General features: G+C 40.5%; 1 protein-coding gene across 2 annotated transcripts in view; it reads right to left on the reverse strand.

Annotated features, from left to right (window-relative positions):
- synpra (synaptoporin a) overlaps nucleotides 1-24,684 on the reverse strand; it is a 338,192-nt gene that overhangs the window by 201,782 nt on the left and 111,726 nt on the right. The gene's annotated exons all lie outside the window — the stretch shown is intronic.

The raw sequence follows: 24,684 nt of genomic DNA on the forward strand, positions 1-24,684 counted from the left end.
GGTGGGAGTGGGGATAAGCTCCCACTACTTATTAAATGCTCCCAATGGTACGTGTCTCAAGTAGCCTCTAACAACCAAGTCCATCTCCTGGCCTTCACATGTGGCTTAGCTACGAAGCCCAGCAGAACCATTTCTACTGACAGGAGACGGAGCAAAGGCGGGTTACTGACATGTTAAAACCTGCCACTTCAGGCAGATGGGGCTTGTCAACTGTGGTTGGCAGCTCATCTAGGAGAAGAAAAATTCTGATCTCAAACTTCAGTGTATCTCCACTCATGGGAAGGGCTTCAGGAGTAAACGCCAAAGAGAAACCCGTAGCTAAGTTCAACGCTGATGGGCAAGTCCTGCGACACTGCTGGTGCCAAGCTGCATTACTCTCTGCTGTTCCTTTGGATTGATCAGCTGCGTAGAGAGGGGGTGCCTGCTACTTAGGCAACAGCTTGCTCTCCAGATTGTGCTGCCTTGGCTCGTGAATCACGTAGACAGCTGGAATGCAACATCCATGGTCGCCCCCTACCAATGGAGGGCCTCATATTGGTGAATGTCCAGTGTGGCAGGAGTGGAGTTTCTGACGTGTGCCATTCCCAGCCGTCCAAAGCACTTCATGATGATTAGCATCATGGTAGTCATTTAGTTCTTTGGTACAGCGATGGTGGTGGTTGATTTGAAGCATGTGAGGACAGCAGCTGAATGAGTGAAGTGTTGAAGGCGTTCATGAAGATGTCAGTGAGCTGGTGTGCACACTCCCTGAGTACTTGGCCTGGGGTGGGGTGTGGTCTGGCCCGAGAAACTGAACTAACATTTTAAGTTAACAATCCTTCATCAGAACTGGGGAGAAATAGACTGGGCTTAGCAGTGTGGGTGCAGGGTTCAGGAAGTCCATAAGTCCATTTTCCCTGGCTGAGGACCCAAGATCCTGGGAATGAGGGGTAGACCATCTACAAATGAAATGAGGGAAAATTTGTTTCATTCAGATGATAATGGATTTTGGAACTCTCTATTCTGGAGGGAACTCTGCAACTGATGGTCCCAAGCCTGGAAGGTTGGGCATAGGGCTAGCAACCCCATCCCATAAAAAACAGAGCTACAGAAAGACCAATAGAAGCTCCAAAGACCTCATCCCTGGGAGAGGAAGGATCTTTGCCTAGAAGATACCTGGGGACAACTTGAAAGACTGGAATAGGGCAGAGAACCTTGGTAAGCTTCCAATGACCTATGCCCCAGTATGGGTAATATGCTTAAGTAAGTATTCTGGAGGGTTGTGAAAGATCCAGACATTAAGGAAATCAAGGTTATAGGGATAATGCTGGAAATTTGGACTGGGATAGATGGTCAGCCATGATCTTGATTAATGAATGCAAGGCAAGATGGGCTACTCTTGCTCCTGATTCTTATGTTTTATATTCTTTGTGCATGAAAACATGTTCAGAAACAAGGATGGAAAGATGGAGAGGAAAAGAATATGACAAAGTGAAAGAAAGGAATGGATATATGATAAAGGGGCAAAGAGAAATAATGGGACAAAGACAAGAAGAGACCAGAGGTACAAAAAACATCAGTAATAGCATCAGAAGGTCTGATGGGAATGCTGAAATAGACTCAAAACAGCATTGAAACAGGCCTCCCAGCCTAACTTATCCATGTTGCCCAGTGAGCCAGTCCCTTCTGCCCACATTTGGTCCTTGAAGCTTCTTTGGAGAGAAGTCGCTGCCTTACTTGATAAACATTTGAAGAACTTCTTTCTCTTTCTATTGCAGATTTTCTGCAGCCAACATGGAAAATAACTATAATCTGAAAACTAAACTCACGGTTGAATCTGGAAGGCTGATCAAACAATCAGTAAGGCCCAACTTTTTTCACAATATCAGTTTATATATTTTTTAAAACTACATATATGTCTGGGGCAGGAAAATGGAATTAGGCTAGGTAGACTTGAATAGTTAGCACCAGCAATGATGCATCTTTTTTGAATATCCCCCTTCAGTGTAGACGTTTCAGCAGGACCATAATTGCAGGGAGTCCATCACAGTTGCTAGATAATGTATGGGCACTATGGGAGAATGGACGACACCGCTGAAGGCTACCAATGAAAGGGAAGTGACCAAGTGGTCCTAAGGCTGTAATGAGTACAGTACCAATCATAAGATCTATCCTGGTCCCATTGTACATTGACTTCTCTAACTTCCACTAATGTCCCACCTCCCCCTTGTACCCCATCTGTTATTTATTTATATACACACATTCTTTCTTTTTCTTTCCTTTTTCTCCCTCTGTCCCTCTGACTATACCCCTTGCCCATCCTCTGGGTTTTTCCCCCCCCTCCCCCTTTTCCTTCTCCCTGGGCCTCCTGTCCCATGATCGTCTCAGATCCCTTTTGCCAATCACCTGTCCAGCTCTTGGCTCCATCCCTCCCCCTCCTGTCTTCTCCTATCATTTTGGATCTCCCCTCCCCCTCCCACTTTCAAATCTCTTACTAGCTCTTCCTTCAGTTATTCCTGATGAAGGGTCTCGGCCCGAAACGTCGACTGTACCTCTTCCTAGAGATGCTGCCTGGCCTGCTGCATTCACCAGCAACTTTGATGTGTGTTGCTTGAATTTCCAGCATCTGCAGAATTCCTCGAGTTTGCCCATTATACTGATGCCACATTGACATGATTATGAAGAAGGCACGCCAGTAGCAATATTTCATTAGGAGTTTGAGGGGATTTGGTATGTCACCAAAGATTCTAGCAGATTTCTAACTGGTTGAATCACCACGTGGTATGGAGCAGCTACTGCACTGGATCGCAGAAAGCTTCAGTGGGTTGCAAACTCTGCCAGATACATGATGGGCATGGGCGCGAACCTCTGTGGCACTGAGGGCATCTTCAAAATGTTATGTCTCAAAAAGAAGGCATCCAGCATTAAGGACCCCCATCAAACGGGACATGGCCTCTTCTTATTATTAGAATCGGAGAGGAGGTTTATATATATACACGCACACATACAATAATTATTGTAATTTATAGCATTTTTATGTATCGTACTGTACTGCTGCTGCAAAACCACAATTTCATGTCATATGTCAGGAATATTAAACCTAGTTCTGATTCTGATGCTGATAATTAAAACTGAATACATTGACAATCCATTGTTCGGGTATCATTTATCAGGAAATGTTCATTTTCTCTGTTGCTGCTGTAATTGTTGAAGGCAATTCTGCACATTATAAATCATTATTTATTTTCTTTCATTAAAATATTTTGATGGGAAAAACTCATTTGTCTTCACAGAGTGGTCTATATATGAATGTGATATTCGAACTTAAAATGATTGAAACTTGATGGCTGAGGCAATGAACAAAATATCTATTAGAAGGTCAATTCTTTTGCAGTTGCTGAAAGACATTTCTACTGAACAAGTACTTTTACCATTTATCTCTTCAAAATCACATTCTAGTAGAAAGATTATTTTTTTTATTTGTTAATAACAAATTGCATTGTCTCATTGAGTCCTCATTTCTATAAAGTGTCTTGAAAAATTGTCCAGGACCCAATCCTTTGTTCACATAAATGAATATTACAATCAGGGATTTAGATCAATATAACTGAGGATTTTTATTTGTGAATCACATGCTTCTTTTTTTCAACGTACAACCCAAAATTCAGGGAAAATTGTGAAGTATGGAAAACTAAAATTTCTAAAACGGAAGCATAAGCAATTCAAAAAAAATCACCCACAATTGCTCAGTACTTAGCTGAATCACCTCTTGCAGCCATTACAGCCAGTAGGTCTTCTTGGATAAGTCTCTTTTTAGATAAGTACATAACATGTTGGAGCAAGATTTACCCGTTCCTCCTTGCAAAATTGCTCTAGCTCCAGGTTAGATGGGGAGCGTCAATGGACAGCAATCCTGAGGCCTTGCCAGAGATCTTTGATCAGGTTAAGCTCAGGACTCTGACTAGGCTACTCAAGGCCATTAATTTTCTTCATTTGAAGCCACTCCATGGTTGCTCTGGCAGTGTGCTTTGGGTCGTTGTCCTGCTGAAAAGCAAACCTTAAGCTCTTTGGCAGAGACCAGCAGGATTTTATCCAGGAACTCTCTGCATTTAGCAGCGTTCATCTTCCATTCAATTCTGACCTGACTTTGAGACCCTGCTGTTGAAAAGCCTCCCCATAGCATAATACTTTACAGTACAGATGGTGTTATCTGGCTGATGCCAGGTACCACTTAGACAGGGCGCACCGAACTTGTGTTGAGACCAAAAAAGTTCTACTTTGGTCTCATCTGACCACAAGACCTTCTTACACATCCTCACAGTATCTTCAAAGTGTCACTTTGTGAAGTCTTTTCAGGAAAATATATACTTTTTTTTAGCCGGGGCTTCTTACTTGTCACTTTTCCATAAATATCTTTTTTGTGCAAGCCTTGCAAATTGTAGAGCCATGAAATTCAACTCCAGTTATAGCCACTGACTTTTGCAGCTCACTCAGAGTGACTGTTGGTGTCACAGTAGCCTCTCTTAAGAGTGCTATTCTTCTCTGCCGACTAAATTTCGAGGGGCGGCCTGACCTAAGCATAATACCTGTGGTTTCGTATTGTTTCCTCTTTTTCACGATAGACAGCACTAAGCTCCGAGGTATGTTCAGTAGCTTTGAGATGATCTTGTACCCTTCCCCAGATTTATACTTCCCTATTGTCATTTCCCTGACTTGTCTTGAATGCTCTTTTGACTTCATTTGGTTTGGTCTATTGAAAATCAACCATACTGTTGGACCTTACAGAGGGAGGGAGTATTCATTCTTATGAATTCATTGAAAACAGGTGATCCTCCAATTTTGTACATCAACAAATTGGGTGAATTGGTAAGGTGGTACGTATATTGCACCTGAGGAAGGTTAGCATTATAATTACGATGGGGATGAACACCTTTCTAACCTCACAATTTTGCTTTTTAATTTTTAGTAAATTGTTGACAGGTTTTGGAGTTTTTGTTTTGTTTTGACATGATGCACAATGTTTTGTAGCTCAAAAAATCCTACTTCAATATATTTTAAATTTATAAAATGAAACTGTAAAATATTTATGGGAGCTGAATACTTTTTCAAGGCACTGTATATCTTCACCCCAATTTTCAATATAAGCAGCTTATAAATATTAAAGACTGGAGATTACAAATGTAAATTGTACATACAAGAAATAAAAGAATGAAAGTTGATTTATCACATATAGAAAATGATTGATTAGCATGGCCCTAGCAATAACTTTAGAGTATTAAATGAAAATCAAAGTGCAGCAGAAGAAATAAGATAGAAAGCAATGGGAATTCTCAGCAGGTCAGGCCAGCTTGAATGCACGGAGCACACAAAGTTAATATTTCAGGTTGATGATCTTTAATCAAAGCTATTTTAAATTCTAATCATTAGCACTCCTATCAGAATTGGCATAAATATTAAGGAAGCAGATTACCTGAACTGATAGAACTTTAAATTTACTTGTTAGTTACGATGTTGGGAACTTATGCCATGTCCAGAGACTTGCCTACAACATACTGGTTAGGTTGTTATCACCATCCACAGCAGTATATCTTCTGACATACTTAGAACAGACAGGAGAGATGACAGTGCATCTTCATTTTATTGTTCAAAATAACCAGGAAAATGGTCTTAAAAAATCACCTGTTCTCTTCAGGATGTTTAACTTTATAAAAAAGTGTTAATAAAAATCCAGTCAAGTCTAGTCTTAAATTTTCTTTATCTTTTTCTGCGCAGTAAAGTCTTAACCAAATTAACCTATCTGTATAGTTGGGTGGGCTGTATTTAGATCTAATTTGCATGCTCCAGAGTGAGGTGAACATTTTTGTCAATAATCACACCTCTGTCAATGCTATTCCCAGTTTAAATGGCAAGATTTTAAGCGGAAAATATTTTAATCACAAAGTCACCATAATATTAACATGCAAATACTTTGTCTCATTACCATCAAATTGTATTTTATGTTATTAATTGAAAACAGATGGTAAGCATTACCACTCAAGCAGAAAATAAGTAATTAAGTCAATAATTAAAGGGTGGAGCTGGGGCAAGCAATGTAATTATCTTTTACTGAGTTCAACAGCTCTGTAGTAGGTCAGAAATACTTATATACCATCAGCAAATTTAAGGTCTCTTTGGTGTTGTATCATTGAACATTTAGATGAATCATGAAATTGAGGACCTCTCAAGTGAATAGAAAAGATCCTACAGCATCATTTCAATGAAGAGGAGTAAAGTTTGTTTTTGGTGTGCTGGTCAATCATTACCCTCAAACAACATTACTGAACAAAATAATTATTTACCTATTACCAGATTGTCCGTGGGGTTTTTCAATCCACACACCAACTGCAGTATTTCTACACCATAATAATAGTTTAAATTTGCATCATTGGCCAGTTAACTCAAGGGATCATGCTGACTACATTATGGGTGCTATATTAGCTTCCAGTTTCCAATATGCTACACGTCATTGACAGCATTTCACTCTCTCTTGCCATTCGATTGTATCAAGGTTTTAATGCTTGATCTTCCAGAAAATGATGTTGGACTGGAGCTTAATAGGCAATGTGCCAAATAAAGGAGCCCAAATTATACCGTAGATGATAAGATGAATGACCATTAATTTTTAAAATGGAGTATAAAGAAAATTCTTAAAATTTTGGAGAATCCAAGCCAATTCCATGAAATTTACTATATATAAATACAAAAATAATAAAATAAAAACTTTACTTTTTAATCTGTTCATGAGAAATATAAAATTAACTAATTAATGATGGTTTTTCCAATAATTGAGTTAAGATAATTATCACTCTGATTAAGGTTTCAATATTTCTATGATTAATTTGTGTGTGGTGCTCTTAAAAGTTTGGCTTTATTTCAGTAATCTTTGGACTATTCGTAAAACAATGTTAAAAATGCAATTTAACTCTCTGCCCTCCATCTGAAACTTCTGTAACACACGTGACTGTCACCCTCCATATCAGACTCAAATTTTGAGGAGAATTGCTTGCAAAGTAACAGAACTGGTTGAAACATTTTGAAAGTTATGGTTCATTAAACCCCACCATTCTGTGACACATAAAAATGTATTGCATTTTAATTGGGAGAAGTATAAATGAACACAGCACTCTAAATGCATCCCTAATTACAGTCCTCAGGGTGAATCATTGCTTAAAAAACAGAGTCTAATTAAATACCCTGCAGATTAAAGTACTTGAGTTTTGTCATTAGTTTAAACTATTTTGATGATTAATTTTAGGCCATCATGAAAGGAGTATCTTTATGCACCACAATCATTTCATCAGATGATGATAGTCAATATTTGAATCTTCAAACTTCACTGAATATTGTAAAAATTGTATTTTCATTTTCTTAAAAATTTTCACTTAAATTTTGAGGGTTCATGAGAGTTAACACAAACTTTTGAAATTTCTGAAAGGCAGTAGCCCTTATGATTCCACGTGTACCTTTCTCTTTTCTATTGTCCTCCTCTTGATCATCCATAGATCTAGTTACTTCTTTGGTCTCAGGACTGACTACAGAAGCTAAGCTCAAAACTATTTCATGAATGCCTAATGGGGAAAGGAATCTGCCATTCCCATCTCTTTATCCTATTCATAACTTTACTGCTATAGCAAAATGAAAACCAAACTGCTGAAGGATCTCAGGTAATGGATGGTAGGTGTTTTGGGTCAGGATTTTACTGCTGTACTCTGCTTCAGCCTCCCACATTGAAATACACTGAAGTCACTATACACAAATTCAGTTCGACTAGTCTATGTCAGTGCTTACTTTTTATTTCAAGAAATAATTCTAAATTGCTCTCTTATTCTGTTTCTCTCTCTGCACCTGAAGTAATGTTACCTGGACTATTTTGTCCTTATCCTCTCTTAGATATCCCTTTTGTTCTGTTCTGATGAAGGGTCATAAACACGAATCACCATTTCTGATTTTCTCTCCCCACAGATGCTATCTAACCAGTTAAATGCTTCTAGCATTTTCTATTTTTTTTTGTTTCAGATTTCCAGTACGTACAACTTGTGCTTCAAATTCTCTATTGATGGATAATAAAACCCAAGGAGTAACAGCTGTTGAATCATCCGGGCAGTTCAACAGACCCTCATATAGGCAACGCTTAGAAGACGTATTTTGCAATGCGGACAAATACATAGAAACATTCCAAGTGTTAAAAGGCCTGAACAGATTATTTCCCATGGTAGGGGAGTCTAGGACAGGAGGGCATGACTTCCGGATTGAAGGACGTCCATGCAGAACAGAGATGTGGAGAAATTACTTTAGTCAGAGAGTGGTAAATCTGTGGAAATTGTTGTGACAAGCGGCTGTGGAGGCCAGAGTTGATTAGCCAGAGTTCAAAGGATATAGGGAGAAGGCAGGGGAGTGGGGATGACTAGAAGCATTAGTTCAGCCATGATTGAATGGTAGAGCAGACTCGATGGACCAAATGGCTTACTTCTGCTCTTATATCTCAAGGTATTATGGTCTAGTGGGATTTCTGTAAGTGGGCAAACAAATTGGTATGGATATGATAGACTGAAGAGTCTGTTTCTGTGCTGTGCAACTCTATAACTTTATATCAAAATTCACACCAAATAATACATTGCTTTCCTTTCAAATGAATGTAAAAAGAATGACCATAATAATGACTTCCATATATTAAATTATTCTGTAAACTATTACCAAAAATAAAAACGTTAAAAATATCTTAAAAGTTCTGTCCCCAGGCAGTTGATCTGATCAACCATTCTAGTTAGCCACCCCACCCCCTCTCTCTATTAACTCAGTCACTGCACTGTATTGTAAGCATTTTAAACCACTTTTTATAAAACTACTTACATTGTAAGTACATACAGGTATTTATGTATTTATGCACTTCTTATTCCATATCTGGACTGGCAACTTTATTTTTATCTAATTCTTTATTCTGTATAATTGTTGAATGTTGTCATTTTTTTGTGACCTGTATCGCCAACATATCATGGCAAGTTTCTAATACATGTAAATGTATATGGCGAATAAAGCTGATGCCTGATCCTTGATGTAATTAACATTTGTACACAATGTCACCGACTACAAATCGAGCTAAATAGAATTCTACTTCCTTTCACGTTGTCCCAACCACATCATTAAAGTATAGATTAGACATCATTCAACAGTATGTGCCCCTGATACCAACAAACTCAGTAAATGAATTCTACGACATTCTTTATATATAACAAATCTCACATTGTATAGTAAAGAACTAAAGATTACATAACAGTTATTGCAGTCTATCATATACATTTTGGAACTTCCAACATGTAATGTGGATCAATGCCATCCTATTGACTGCCACGATAAGCTGCCATTCTTTCTAAATTATTCCCAAGTATCAATGGCACTTTCTACCAAAAACAGAATGCCTGAAGCACTCAGCAGGTCGAGCAGTGGGGAAGGTAAAATAGTCTACATTTCAAGTCAAAAACTTTTCATCAGCTACTCCTTTTAACTTATTGTTTAAAGCTTCCCTATTCTTGTCTTCATGTACACTCTATTTCATGTTATAGCTCCCGTCATTCCCCCCATGGATACTAGTGCTTTCTTTTCCTCTGTCATGTTTTACACACTGGCTGGCTCTCAGTGCATGCAACACAGTCCTTAGCCTCTCGTGCCACACTTCAGCTTCAGTGTACTGAGCTAACATCACTGAATTCAATTCTGAAGTAAAAAAAAACAAGTGTGATCTTCAGATTTTAAAAATCACCTACATGTAGCAAGAAAACCCATCTCAAGACACCTAATTTAATGAGAGCCTAGTTCAGGCCTTTTGGCAATTCTGTTAACTGCACACATTTTGCAGGCACTATGCCCTTTCCAAATCTTGTGCAGTCTTTTCCACCAGCACCCTATGAGCTTTTTAGTTCCATCATTCCTCTGGATTCCAGTTTAGTTACTGCATTCGGTGTTCATGATGTAGTCACCTCTAGGTTGAAAAAAAAACGAACATGGATTGGTTGGCTACTTTACAGTACTTATCTGTCCAGTCCACCAGGGGATCCTGAGGTTCCGATCAGCTGTCACTTTAATCCTCCATTCCATTCTCAATCTTAGCTCTCTGCCACCATTCCCACCTCTTTGTAATCAGCTTCCTGTACTGCTCCAGTGATGCCCATTGCAAGCTGAAGAAACAACACCCTGCTTTCTGATGAGGCACATACAAATCCTCAGGTCTTCAACTGAGTTTTTTTTAAGCCACAAATGTGTCTGTACCTTGCTGTTTTAATTGTTCAGTTTTAAATTGTCCCTTTTTGTTCCAACTTGTATCTCTTAAAAGTAATTGTTATCTTGACAGCACTGGTTTGCATCCTATCACACTGTTCTCAATACCTTCTCCTCTGCAACTTAAAACATACTTGTCTTCTCATTTATCAGTTCTGACGATGGCCACATGACCTCAAACATCAATCCTGTTCCTCTTGTCACTGACACCATTTGTCCTGGTGAGAGATTCCTGTCTTAAACCAGTTCCCCTCCACCACCACTTTGCTCCGTCTAGCAGAATTAGTCCTTACTCTTAATAATTTCTTCTTTGGCTCCTCCCACTTCCTCCAAACTAAAGGTGTAGCCATGGCCACCCGTTTGGGTCCCAGATATGCCCGCCTTTTTGTTGGCTTTGTGGAACAATCCATGTTCCGTGCCTATTCTGGTATCTGTCCCCCACTTTTCCTTCGCTACATCGACAACTGCATTGGCGCTGCTTCCTGCACGCATGCTGAGCTTGTTGACTTCATTAACTTTGCCTCCAGCTTTCACCCTACCCTCAAATTTACCTGGTCCATTTCCGACACCTCCCTCCTCTTTCTGGATCTTTCTGTCTCTATCTCTTGGGACAGCTTATCCACTGATGTCTACTATAAGCCTACGGACTCTCACAGCTATCTGGACTATTCCTCTTCTCACCCTGTCTCTTACAGAAATGACATCCCCTTCTCGCAATTCCTCTGTCTCCGCCGCATCTGCTCTCAGGATGAGGCTTTTCATTCCAGGATGAAGGAGATGTCCTCCTTTTTTAAAGAAAGGGGCTTCCCTTCCTCCAGCAACAACTCTGCTCTCTAACGCATCTCTCCCATTTCACGCACATCTGCTCTCACCCCATCCTCCCGCCACCCCACTAGGAATGGGGTTCCCCTTGTCCTCACCTACGACCCTACCAGCCTCCGGGTCCAACATATAATTCTCCGTAACTTCCGCCACCTCCAATGGGATTCCACCACTAAGCACATCTTTCTCTTCCCCCCCCCCCCCCGCTTTCCGCAGGGATCGCTCCCAATGCGTCTCCCTTGTCCATTCGTCCCATCCATCCCTTCCCACCGATCTCCCTCCTGGCACTTATCCTTGTAAGCGGGACAAGTGCTACACATGCCCTTACACTTCCTCCCTTACCACCATTCAGGGCCCCAGACAGTTCTTCCAGGTGAGGCAACACTTCACCTGTGAGTCAGCTGGGGTGATATACTGCGTCCGGTGCTCCTGATGTGGCCTTCTATATATTGGCGAGACCCCACGCAGACTGGGAGACCATTTCGCTGAACACCTACGCTCTGTCCGCCAGAGAAAGCAGGATCTCCCAGTGGCCACACATTTTAATTCCATGTCCCATTCCTATTCTGGTATGTCTATCCACAGCCTCCTCTACTGTCAAGATGAAGCCACACTCAGGTTGGAGGAACAACACCTTATTTCCATCTGGGTAGCCTCCAACCTGAAGGCATGAACATTGACTTCTCTAACTTCTGTTAATGCCCCACCTCCCCTTCGTACCCCATCTGTTATTTATTTATTTATTTATTATTATTACTTCTTTTTTCTCTCTCTTTTTCTCCGTCTGTCCCTCTCACTATACTCCTTGCCCATCCTCTGGGCTTCCCCCCTCCCCCTTTCTTTCTCCCTAGGCCTCCCGTCCAATGATCCTCTCATATCCCTTTTGCCAATCAACTGTCCAGCTCTTGGCTTCATCCCTCCTGCTCCTGTCTTCGCCTATCATTTTGGATCTCCCCTCCCCCTCCTACTTTCAAATCACTTACTATCTCTTCTTTCAGTTAGACCTGACAAAGGGTCTCGGCCCGAAACGTCGACAGTACCTCTTCCTATAGATGCTGCCTGGCCTGCTGCATTCACCAGCAATCTTTATGTGTGTTGCTTGAAATTCCAGCATCTGCAGATTTCCTCGTGTTTGCGTTTTTAGATTCCTGACTTTCTGTTTTGTTTCAGATTGCCAGCATCTGCCACCTTTTGCTTTCTAGCCAATTGGTTTTAGTGTCAATGTACATGCTAATTTTGAAGCCTGCAGCAGGTAAAGAAGCCACAGTTATTATTAGTAACTCCCTCTGAAAGTTTACAGTAAATTCTATTTAACATCCTCAACTATCACCATTGCTGGTCTGGCCTACTTGCATCTTCTGACCCACACTATGCAGCCTAGCTCTTAAATGCTCTCATGTGGTCTAGCAAGCCACTCAGTTAAACTAGTACTGGTTTCTATAAAGAAACAGAGAAGGAATAGAAGGTAATTAGGGAAGCAGAATAAATGGTTCCAGTGCCCAGATCCTGAAAACAAATATAAATAAGATGACTCAAGTTCATTCCATCTCTAGCACTCATGTGATCTATTACTTTCTCAACATTCTGCCACATTACTCAGTCTCAAAGGTCACACTGTCACTATAATCCTTGGGCTTGTTCCCTGCTGTCTCCTTCAAGAGGAACTATTTCATGCCTGTCAGTGCTCTTTCTACGCTGCTCCCTTAAGCATCTGATCTGGCAGATTAGACAGCTTTGCCCAAATTTTCTTGTTTGACAGTGCAGAAGTAAATGCACAGCACCTGCATTAAAAATTCTGAAAGTTATGCCTTTTAGTCAATTCCTTTAAACTGATGATATTTTCCACCACCATCATTTCTGGTCCCTGGCCGGACAAATGAAATCTGTAACCTGTGAAAATCTCTAAAGACGCGGAATTAAAATTCCACCATGACCCATTGAAATTCTTATACGAGGGGTGATTGATAGGTTCATGGCCTAAGGTAGAAGGAGTCAATTTTAGAAAACCTAGCACATTTATTTTTCAGCATAGTCCCCTCCTTCATTTACACACTTAGTCCAGCGGTCGTGGAACATATGGATCCCTTCTTTGTAGAAGTCAGCATCTTGGACCTCCAGTAAGAGGTCCACAGCAGGGGTGATTGATAATTTTGTGGCCCAAGGTAGACCGCGTCAATTTTAGAAAATCTAGCACATTTATTTTTCAACATAGTTCCCTCCTACATGTACACACTTACTCCAGCGGTCATGGAGCATATGGATCTCTTCTTTGTAGAAGTGGTCCACAGCAGGGGTAATTGATAAGTTCGTGACCTAAGGTACAAGAAGATAAGTTATTAACTTCAAATTTTCTGCATAATCACTCAAAGAGTTGAACTGCATGTGCATGTAACAAGAGCATCTTGGACCTCCAGGTGGTCCACAGCAGGGGTAAATGATAAGTTTGTGGCCTTAGGTAGAAGGAGATGAGTTATACAGCTCTTGTTACATGCACGTGCAGCTCAACTCATCTCCTTCTACCTTAGGCCACGAATTTATTAATCACCCCTGCTGTGGACCACTTTCTGGAGTGCCAAGACGCCGACTTCTACAAAGAAGGGATCCGTATGCTCCACAACTGCTGGACTAAGTGTGTAAATGTAGGAAAAATAAATGTGTTAGGTTTTTTAAAATTGACGCCTTCTACCTTAGGTCACGAACTTATCAACCACCCCTCATAAGATTCACTCGGAAGACCTTATCCATGGTTCATGTCACATACAAACTTACTCACATTTTGTACCACTACTGATATTCTTGCATCCCGCTTTTCACATAGGATAGCACTGTTCAGTTCACATTTTTCTTCTGAAACCTCAATATTTGCTCTCAGGAATATTGCTACCTGTAAATGGTGGCAACCCATTGTACTTTCTCAGCTCTACTGAGAGAATAATCTCTTTCACACTTGATTATTCCCTTCTGACTTCCTCAACAGAAATATTCTAAACTCATTGTTAGATTCCATTCTATGTTGTTTTCCAATGCATCAAGTAAAACGGGAGAGAGCTTCAAACCAAATGTCCTTTATTGATAGCTGACACCCAGTTGACAGCAGGGGCTGGCACAATGCTATACCAGATTCAGATTTATTTATCACAGGTATATCAAAACATACAGTGAATTGCGTCTTTTCCATTAACAGCCAACCCACCCAAGAATGTGCTGGGCGCAGCCCGCAAGGGCAGCCACACATTCTGGCACCAACATAGCACCCATGTAATGTTCAGCGGAACAATGCAGGCAGCAACATCAACAAAACAAGAACAGCAAAGCAACCCCCTTTCCCTTCCTCCCTCACACCCACCTGCAGCTTTCTGAGAAAGACACACGCGCACACACACACACACACACACACAACCTCCTGGTTATCATTTCTTGCATCCAGACTCTCAGGGTCGCAGACATCGGGCCTCCAACTTTGGACTTTCCCCCAGGACTCACCAATCATGGATTTGACCATCAGTCCTCAACTTCTGGACTTGCACGGACCTCTGCTCCCAGTGTCCTGGGAGAGTAGAGTGGATTGGCTCTCAGGTCATGTTGCCCATACAGACCTTCAACCCAGGATCAACACTCGTTGACTTCAGGATCGCTGGTCTCGTTAGCGCCTGCGCGTCCATCACAGGCAAAACCATCTCCACCATTGAGCACATTTACAAGGAACACAGCCACAAGAAAGCAGCATCCAAGAACCCCCACCATCCAATCCGTGCTCTCTTCTCGCTACTACCATCTGGCAGGATTAAAATGGACCTTAGGTCCTATGTCACCAAGTTCAGGCCGTTATCACCCTACAACCATCAGGCTCCTGAATCGAACTTCACTCACCTCAACTCTGAACTGATTCCACAACCCACAAGCTCACTTTCAAGTGCTCTACAATTCATGTTCTCAATGTTAGCTTTACTTTATCTGCACAATCTGTCTTGTTTTGCACACTGGTTGTCAGTCTTTAAATATAGTCCTTCATAAATTCTATCGTATTTCTTTACTTTCCTGTAAATGCATGCAGGAAAGTTCACCTCAAGGTAGTATATGGTTGCAAATACGTATATTGATAATAAATTTACTTTGGTTTTGACTTCGATTGGACCTCCTGCATTGGTGATGCTGGACCAAGCAGCTTCCCAACCTGGACTCGAAACATTTATTACCCCTCACCTCAATTTTCCCCTCATCCTCGTCCCTATAACATAACCTGAACCCAATCCCCCTGCATTTCACCTAAAACCATCTCTACAAACCTAAAGAAAACAGCTAGGTCTGAGTCACATCAACAGAAAAGCAGCTCAGAGTCGTATCAGAAATCGTATATCATTAACATTGATATAAAAGTAGCACATGCACAAAAAGTTACTACATCCTCAAAAATTACATGTCTTCCAGGCTTGTAAAGATAACTTTATTGTTGGGGATATGGACAAACAATGTTTCAAATTGTAAATATCAAAATATCGACTGTCCATTTGCTTTCAAAGTTGCTGCTTGACCTGCTGAGTTCTCCAACGCTTTGTGTGTTGTCCAGATTCCAACAAATGGTAGTCCATTTGTATCTCCATAACTTTATTGTTGCTCATTTTAAGTTCTTGGAACTCCCTACCCAGCAGTATAACTTCATGCAATAAACACCTCAAAAAAATCTCTTGCAAGATCTGCAGTGAAATTTTTTATTAAAAATTCCACACTCAACAACCCATAAATCTAAGCATTAATGCTGCCTTTTTCACAGCAGGATCATTAGCATGTCAATCTGATTCCATGAATTTCATGAAGCAAAAGACCTCTTGGTACGGTGCTTCCTTGATGATATGTCAATCTCATTTTTTGTACTGTAATCAGGAAATAAAACAAAGTGCTTGATTTTCTTTTGATAGAGCTGGGGGTGGGGGGATTGGTAGAGGTGAGGAGGATGAGTGATGAATGCAGATGAAAATCTACCACTTCCTACCTATGGAAATCAATAACTATAAAAATACAAGCATGGAAGTTTTTTCATTATTTGGAAAGAGATTCATGGATTCAAGAACTCAAACAAAAGCCTCCAAATAGAGAATTGTGTTTCATACCAACTGTATCCCTTTCTCTTCTTCTCCATTACTATCATTGCATTCCAACACACTTTACAATGTTGTTTCAGCTACTTCAGAAGTAGCTCAGGCATTATATGCATATAAAGACTTCTTTTTGTACAAGTATCCAGGCTTCTGCTCAGAATGTCCTCACCTCACATGTTCCTAGAATACAATCACTGTGCATCAATTTTGCTTTCTTATGCTGAATTTCAAATCAAGGTTATATTAATCTGGTGACGTTATCACAGGGACACTAATTGGTTACAGCAGACTACTGCCCAGTCAGCAGAGATGAAGATTATAAAATTTACAGCCCAAGAGAAAGAATCCATCTATATAATCTTACCAGTTCTAAAATTATAAATAGCCATTCTGCTACGGCTATTGGCCATGGTCCTATTAAATGATGTTAAAACCTTAACCATATATAACCATATAACAAATACAGCACAGAAACAGGCCATCTCATAGTTATAGTCATAGTCATAGTCATACTTTATTGATCCTGGGGGAAATTAGTTTTCGTTACAGTTGCACCATAAATAATTAAATAGTAATATGTAAATTATGCCAAGAAATAAGTCCAGGACCAGCCTATTGGCTCAGGGTGTCTGACGCTCCAGGGGAGGAGTTGTAAAGTTTGATGGCCACAAGCAGGAATGACTTCCTATGATGCTCTGTGTTGCATCTCGGTGGAATGAGTCTCTGGCTGAATGTACTCCTGTGCCCAACCAGTACATTATGTAGTGGATGGGAGACATTGTCCAGGATGGCATGCAACTTGGACAGCATCCTCTTTTCAGACACCACCGTCAGAGAGTCTCGTTCCATCCCCACAACACCACTGGCCTTACGAATGAGTTTGTTGATTCTGTTGGTGTCTGCTACCCTCAGCCTGCTGCCCCAGCACACAACAGCAAACATGATCGCACTGGCCACCACGGACTCGTACAACATCCTCAGCATCGTTCGACAGATGCCCTTCTAGTCCATGCCGAACTCTTACTCTCACATAGTCCCACCGACCTGCACTCAGCCCATAACCCTCCATTCCTTTCCTGTCCATATATCTATCCAATTTAACTTTAAGCGACAACATCGATCCTGCCTCAACCACTTCTGCTGGAAGCTTGTTCCACACAGCTACTCTCTGAGTAAAGAAGTTCCCCCTCATGTTACCCCTAAACTTTTGCCCTTTAACTGTTAACTCATGTCCTCTTGTTGGAATCTCTCCCACTCTCAATGGAAAAAGCCTATCCACGTCAACTCTATCTATCCCCCTCATAATTTTAAATACCTCTATCAAGTCCCCCCTCAACCTTCTACATCCCAAAGAATAAAGACCCAACTTGTTCAACCTTTCTCTGTAACTTAGGTGATGAAACCCAGGTATCATTCTCGTAAATCTTCTCTGTACTCCCTCTATTTTGTTGACATCTTTCCTATAATTCGGTGACCAAAACTGTACACAAGACCCCAAATTTGGCCTCATCAATGCCTTGTTCAATTTCAAAATTACAACCCAACTCCCATACTTAATGCCTACTACTGTTCCCACATTTCTATTTTAAACATATTTTCCTGCTTTGCTCATTATTTATTTTTGCTTTTCATTGCATTTGTTTAATATTATGGGAAAGACTTCTGAGGCTATGGAATGATTCCGAAGAAGTTTACCAGTATGTGCCCTGGATTAGATGGCATGTTCTATAATGAAAGGATGGACAAACTGGGGTTCCTTTCTCTGGAGTGCTGGAGGTTGAAGGGAAACCTGATACTTAATAAGATTATGAGAGGCATAGACAGAGTAGACAGCTGGTATCCCTTTCCCAGGGTTTAATTGTCTGATATGAGTTGGCATATATTTAAGGTAAAGGGGAAATGTTTACAGGAGCAACTCACACAATGCTGGAGGAATCAGTAAGTCAGTAAGTCAGACTATGGAGGGAGCAAACTGTCAATGAGTGGGGCCAAGAACCTTCATCCGACTGGAAAGGAAGGGGACAGAAGTCAGAACAAGAAGGTGGAAGGAAAGGAAGCAGTACGAGCTAGGAGGTGGTAGGTGAGACCAGGTGAGGGAAAGGTGGGTGGGTGGTAAAGGGGAGGGGGATAAAGTAAAAAGCTGGGAGGTTTAGATGGAAGAGGTAAAGACTGAAGAAAGAACCTATCAGGAGAGGACATGACCAGTAAAGAAAGGGAAAGAGGAGGGGAACTGTGGCCTCATCATGGCAGTAGAGGGCAAAGATAAGCCAAGCTCAGGTTGGAGGAACAACAAGGCCAAACTCTGGTTGAAGGAACAAAACCTCATATTCCATATGGGTAGCCTCTAACCTGATGCCATGAACATCAATTTCTCTAACTTCCTATAATTTCCACCCCACCAGACTTCTCTCTTTTTTCCATCCCTCATTCTGATTACACTCTCATCCCTTCTCATCACCTCACCTGCAAATCACCTCCGTTTGGCTCCCCTCCTCATTTCCTTTCTGTCATGGTCCACTGTGCTCGAAAATGAGGATCAGTAAAGCAATATTTATTCTGCAGATCTTGCTGAGGATAAGTTTCAGAGAAAGAACAGGAGAATAAGACCAATGGGATTGTTCTACTAAGATCCAGAAGTCACTCAATGGGGCAAATGTCCTCATTCTGCGCTGCTCTGATTCTGTGATTCCACGGCTCATACGTAGCCTCAACCCCATCCAAAGTGACAACCATCATCAGGAAAACCAGTACCGTGCAAGTGAAGAGACATTTTCACCAAGCTCAAATACACAAAATAAACTTTGCAGAGAGGACATGCTTACTTAGGTATCAATGGACAAAGTTGTGTCAAGGCCTTACCATTGGTTCAAGAAATTCTTTAAAGATTTAAAAGGTAATTGCTACCACCTTTATACCTACAGGTTTCCTGTCATCCCAACAACACAAAAGAAAGCAACATGTAGTAATAATACATAGGAGCAGCGTAGCAACAAACTCTGATTCCTTGCCAATTTGCAGCAATGATGCACACAACCTTAACCAGTCAGCGGAGATGAACATTATGCCCAATTCTAATTTAAGCATGATGGGGTTAATTTTCACACAACAAAACATGGTAACAACTGTTAAGGAAAACAGTCTTGTTAATGTTGTTAATGATTCACAAGCAAATTTCTTCAGCACTTCTGATAGTGGCTGAAGCATCTGGTTTAATGAGCAAATCTGAATCCTGTGATGTACATAGGAGCCTACTTGTTGTTAAGGATTAGAGCTGCATGAATTACAAGGGCCTTGCCTGTGGGAATTTAAATTGAAACTTAAGGCATATGTGGTCTTCCTGCATCTACCTTATTTCAGCTGCTACCTCCCTTTCTCCACTAAAGACCTAATATTCTTTTTTTATTCTACTCTCATTCTATTTTTATTGGTTTATGACCCTTTGTGTAAAACGGTGTAATCTAGCTTCTTGAACCATTACAGTGCATATTGTGCAGGGACTTCTACAGTCTTATTAAATAGGGAATTTCAAGCTTTTGACCTAGGCCATCTTAATAATATAAATTTTCCCATGTGATTTTAAAGACCTCATTCCTTCCTGACCTACTTGATTCCAGCAAGATATAATCATTTCGTTTGATTCACAGGTCATTCTAATTTATTTCTACCATTTTTAACTTTCTGGAGCACGTATAAATTATCAAGTGTATTCTTAACTGAGGCTCTGTGTGTTAAATCTTAAATTTGTTATTATTCGAACTACTATACAAATGAGGTGCTGAGCTAGCATCACTCCTGTAAATATTAAAGCATGCTGCTGCTTACACTTAATGTTTCTTTATGACTTATCCAATACAAGTAGAACTTTGGCCTGGATATTGCTGTGAATTGTAGACAAACTCTGTTCACTGTTCAGTTTGCTGGCACTTTCTCACACAATGCCTATGGTTTCTGCAAGTAATTGTAATTTACAGCTAATAAAGAGTCACCTTCAGGGCATCTGTGATTGATGAGATTTTGGCCAAAATCAGGTTATCTCTTAAACTTTGCAGATTAAGGATCCTAACAAAGTCAAACAGATCCTTCTCTCTACAAACTACTCTCTCTCCAATTAGCTTGTATGTTCTTCTCTTCAAGCCTCTATTTATTCTCCCAGTAATACTGCACACTAATAGAAAGTTCTAAAAGTACATCCAAATCTGAGATTTGTGTAGGAACTTGAAGACAATTTAATTCAGCATGCTGTACACACATGCAAAACTGCACTGTAGGTGTTAGTACCTTTATCGTGCACTAAGATCTAGCCAGTAGAAATCAGTGACATGCAACGAGTTGACTATCCCATTAAAAATGTGCGATTAGGATCTTTCCTGCTATACACCTGCGCTCTTTTGTTGTAACATGGCACACAAAGTTTGGATCGGTGATGAACAATGTTCCAGTCTGACTAAGCTCTGTGCAAGTGCATTACTAGGACATTTGTTTCAATGCAAGTCCTGTTGGAGAGAGATTATTCATATACGAGTGACTGGCTGACTGCGCACCGACGTGTTTGAGTGGTGCAGGTAGTGGGATATGACAACTAGAGTCGCTTTTGTGAACTACTTCACACAGGTAAAGTTAATGAATTCTCTACAGATTCTCACATTGACAGCTCCAGCTAACGAAAGAGTGCAGGTCCTGTCCTGTTCTTTTTTGCAGTACATCTGGACTAGCTCTTTGTCCTATAAACATAATACTTCTCACCTAGCACCCAGCACCAGTGCAGAGTCAGAAGTCAATAAAGCCTGGTGCATGAATTGAATGTCTTCCCTTATATGAAAGCGGAAATTTAAAAAAATTATTTTACTTGTTTTATTATTTAGAGATACAGCACAGAAACAGGCCCTTGCGGCCCAAAGAGCCTGTGCTACCCTGTGACCAATTAAACTACTAAGCCATACAGGTGGAAGCTGGAGCTTCTGGAGGAAAGCCACACTATCATGGGGAGAAGGTACAAATTCCTTACGGTCAGCAGCAGGAAGTGAACTTGGGCCACTTACACTGTAATAGTGGTGCACTAGCTGCTACGCGACTGTGCTGCCCCTTTGAGGGGTATGAGAGAACATCTTTCCTTTAAGGGGTATTATCCAATTGGTCATGCGCACAATGAATCGTCCTCAATAAACAGTTCAGTTAGTGCTGAGTACACACTATAACAAACGGAACCTGACATGCAGAATTATATTAAACACAAGTTCCTCCAGCTGGGTGCTCATTGCATTAAGCAGACTTGGGTTAATCACACGTTGCTCTGCCTGACCACATCTTTAAGGGCTGATTTATGTCCTTTTTTTTATTTTAACTAATGTCTATGTTATCCATTTAATGACCAATTAGTTCTGTAATTTATTCCATTCTCTTAATTCCTTGGAATCAATGTCAACATTAAATGTGGCATGTTGCATTAATAATAATAGAAAACACCCTGAGACTCTATTGTAACATTGAACATTGTAATGTAATAAAGATTCCTCGTATCGCTGGGAAATGAATGAGCAGAGAAAAGAGACAGATGGAGATTAAAAAAATGAACAGCCTATAAATGACAAGATCTGCTAAAACTCTCATAGAGAAGACTGATTATCCATCACATCTAATCAGTCCAAATATAAAATCCCAGAACCTAACGTTAAAATGTTATTAAGTACTGTACTGTCACATGGAAGCTATAATTTATAGTCATTATATTGGTTGAGGAAATATACTGGTGCCAACTTGTGTCCGAAATGACAGGGATGATCATAATGACACCGATCTTTTCAAAGGAATGGTAGAAATATGAACACTTCTCTTACCGTATTATAACAGATAAATTACACAATTCATCATCATTCAAATGCATTGGACACAACACTATAGTAGCAAACTGTGGCAAATAACCTACAACCTTCTCCAAGAAAGGATGAGGTCAAAGCCGTCTTTTCTATCTTAGCACTAAACAACTTGCCGGCCATTTTTCTTCCAACATCAGTTCTTTGTCTGCAAAACCATTATCCAGGGGGAATAGTGAAGGCCCAACACAGTGCACTGCAGTACTGGGCAGGAACTCCAAGTACAAGCCGCTAGGCTTCACTTTCAGAAAGACCTTGGTCACCTGGCTTACACATTGTCAAAGGTGTCACTTAAATTAATAAGCGTGATGACTTGCATTACTTTCAAAACACCTACAAACCTTTAGAACGTGGAAGGAAATTTGAAAACATTCGGGTTTAAAAAATTAATACCTTAAAAATAATGCACATTTAAATATATCTGCACCAACCAAATTAAGACCAATTTGAGTAACTGCTCAGTACTCCTTTTTCTTATTCATTTCAAAGAGATTGCTAGTGCCTGTTCAGATGGACGGTTGTGAAACCTGGGGAAGTCAAGTATGTCCTGTTAGATACCATGAGGAGTTCATTAGTGGAGTGCAAGTATCGTGTGGTCATTATTTCCCAGTTAAAGGAGTTTGCAAGTAAATCTAATGGTACTAAGTGGAAATTATTCTGCATTGACTATCACAAGTTTTGCAAACTAGACTGCTAAAGAAACCACAACTAATTACTAGAACATGAAACATTTTGACACAATTGTCAGTAACACATTTCATCATCAGTCTGTGCATTGTCACCTTCTACTCAACTGGTTTCAACCCGTCCCAATACTTTATCTGATGTCAATCAGAAGATTTGTGAAAAGATTTTACAGTTCTATTTTTCACACAGAGCATTCACCAATAATGTAGCAGCTTCCTCCAAAGGGACAACATGATAAAGATTTTGAAAAAATATTGGTTTACTGGCAGCTGGAAGAATAAGTGACAGACTTTTATTATACATGCTGTTGCGAGCTGACTCATCTCAAATATTTTATTTAGTTTTATTTATACTTTAGCAATAAAACGCTGAGTGGGACCCTTGAGTCACACCACCCTCGCAACCTCACAACCTTATTTAATGCTAACCTGATCATGGGGCAATTTACAATGACCAATTAACCTACCTGGTATGCCTTTGGACTGTGGGAGGAAACTGGAGCACCCAGGGAAAACCCGGGCATTTTACAGGGAAGACAGACAGAGACTTCTTACAGAACAGCGCCAGTTTGAACTACAGAACGCTCTGAGCTGTAGTAAGAGTGGTGCTGACCACTATGCTACCGCAGCTCCCACTTCTCAGGATATTCCGCTAAGGAATACAAAGCCCTGTTATTGCCGGTTGTGGTAGGCAAGTTGAGAGCATTAGGATTAGCATTACATCTGAGGATATCACTATTACAGATTCAGGATAGTTCGCATTTTAACAAGGGATTAGCAGATTTTCCTCTGACTTGTACAATTTTAGTGGGGTGGACTGTCCCCTAACACTGTAGCAGGGTTTTTCCATTTGCCATGAATTCAGATGTATAGTAAGTTTAACCAAGAAGAAGACCATAATATATTACAGTAGGAATAAAACGGCAGGAGATATTATTGTCTATTGTACATCTATTATCCACTTGCACCACTCGTGTGCACATTGCAGAGTAGCTTACTGCATTAGGCAGTGATTTGAAAAAGATGTCGTGCACTACTTCTGCAAGACCCGGTATACCTAGTTATCTATTATATTATTTTATAATTATTGTCACATGCACTGATTTACAATGAAAAGATGTTTCCACTGCTGTTCATAGAGATCAAGTCATTACACAGTGTATTGAGCTGGTACAAGGTAAAACAATAACAGAATGCAGAATAAAATACAACAGTTACAGAGCAAGTGCAGTGCAGGTAGATAATAAAGTACAAGATCATAACAAGGTCAGTTGTGAGTTGAAGGGTTCATCATACTGTACTAGGGAACCATTCAATGGCCTTATAACAGCAGAACAGAAGCTATCTGTAAGCTTGATGGGCGTTCTTTCTGGCTTTTGTACCTTCTGCCTGATAGAAGAGGGGAGAGGAGAGAAGAGAGAATGTTTGGGATGGATGGGGTCTTTGATAGTGCTGGCTGTTTTACCAAGGCAACGAGAAGTAGAGACAGAATCTATAGAGAGGAGGTGGATTTCTGTGATGTACTTAGCTGGTTCACAACATTCAGCTGTTTATTGTGGTCACAGGCAGAGCAGTTTCCCTATCAAACTGTGAGGAATCTTTCCATGGTGCATCAATAGAAATTGTTAATGATTGCCAGGGACATGTCAAATTTCTTTAGCCAACAGAGGAAGTAGAGGAGTTGGTGAGCTCTCTTGGTCAAGGCATCTATGTGATTGGACCAGGACAGACAAGTGGTGATATTCATCTGAGATACTCGAGGTTCTCGTTGGTGAGCTCTCTTGGTCAAGGCATCTATGTGATTGGATTAGGACAGACAAGTGGTGATGTTCATCTGAGATACTTGAGGTTCTCAACCCTCTCAATCTCAGCACCATTGACGTAGACAGCAACAAGTACCTTGTCCCCCTTCCTGGGGCC

The sequence above is a fragment of the Mobula hypostoma genome, chromosome 15, assembly GCF_963921235.1.
Source record: "Mobula hypostoma chromosome 15, sMobHyp1.1, whole genome shotgun sequence".
NCBI lineage: Eukaryota > Metazoa > Chordata > Chondrichthyes > Myliobatiformes > Myliobatidae > Mobula > Mobula hypostoma.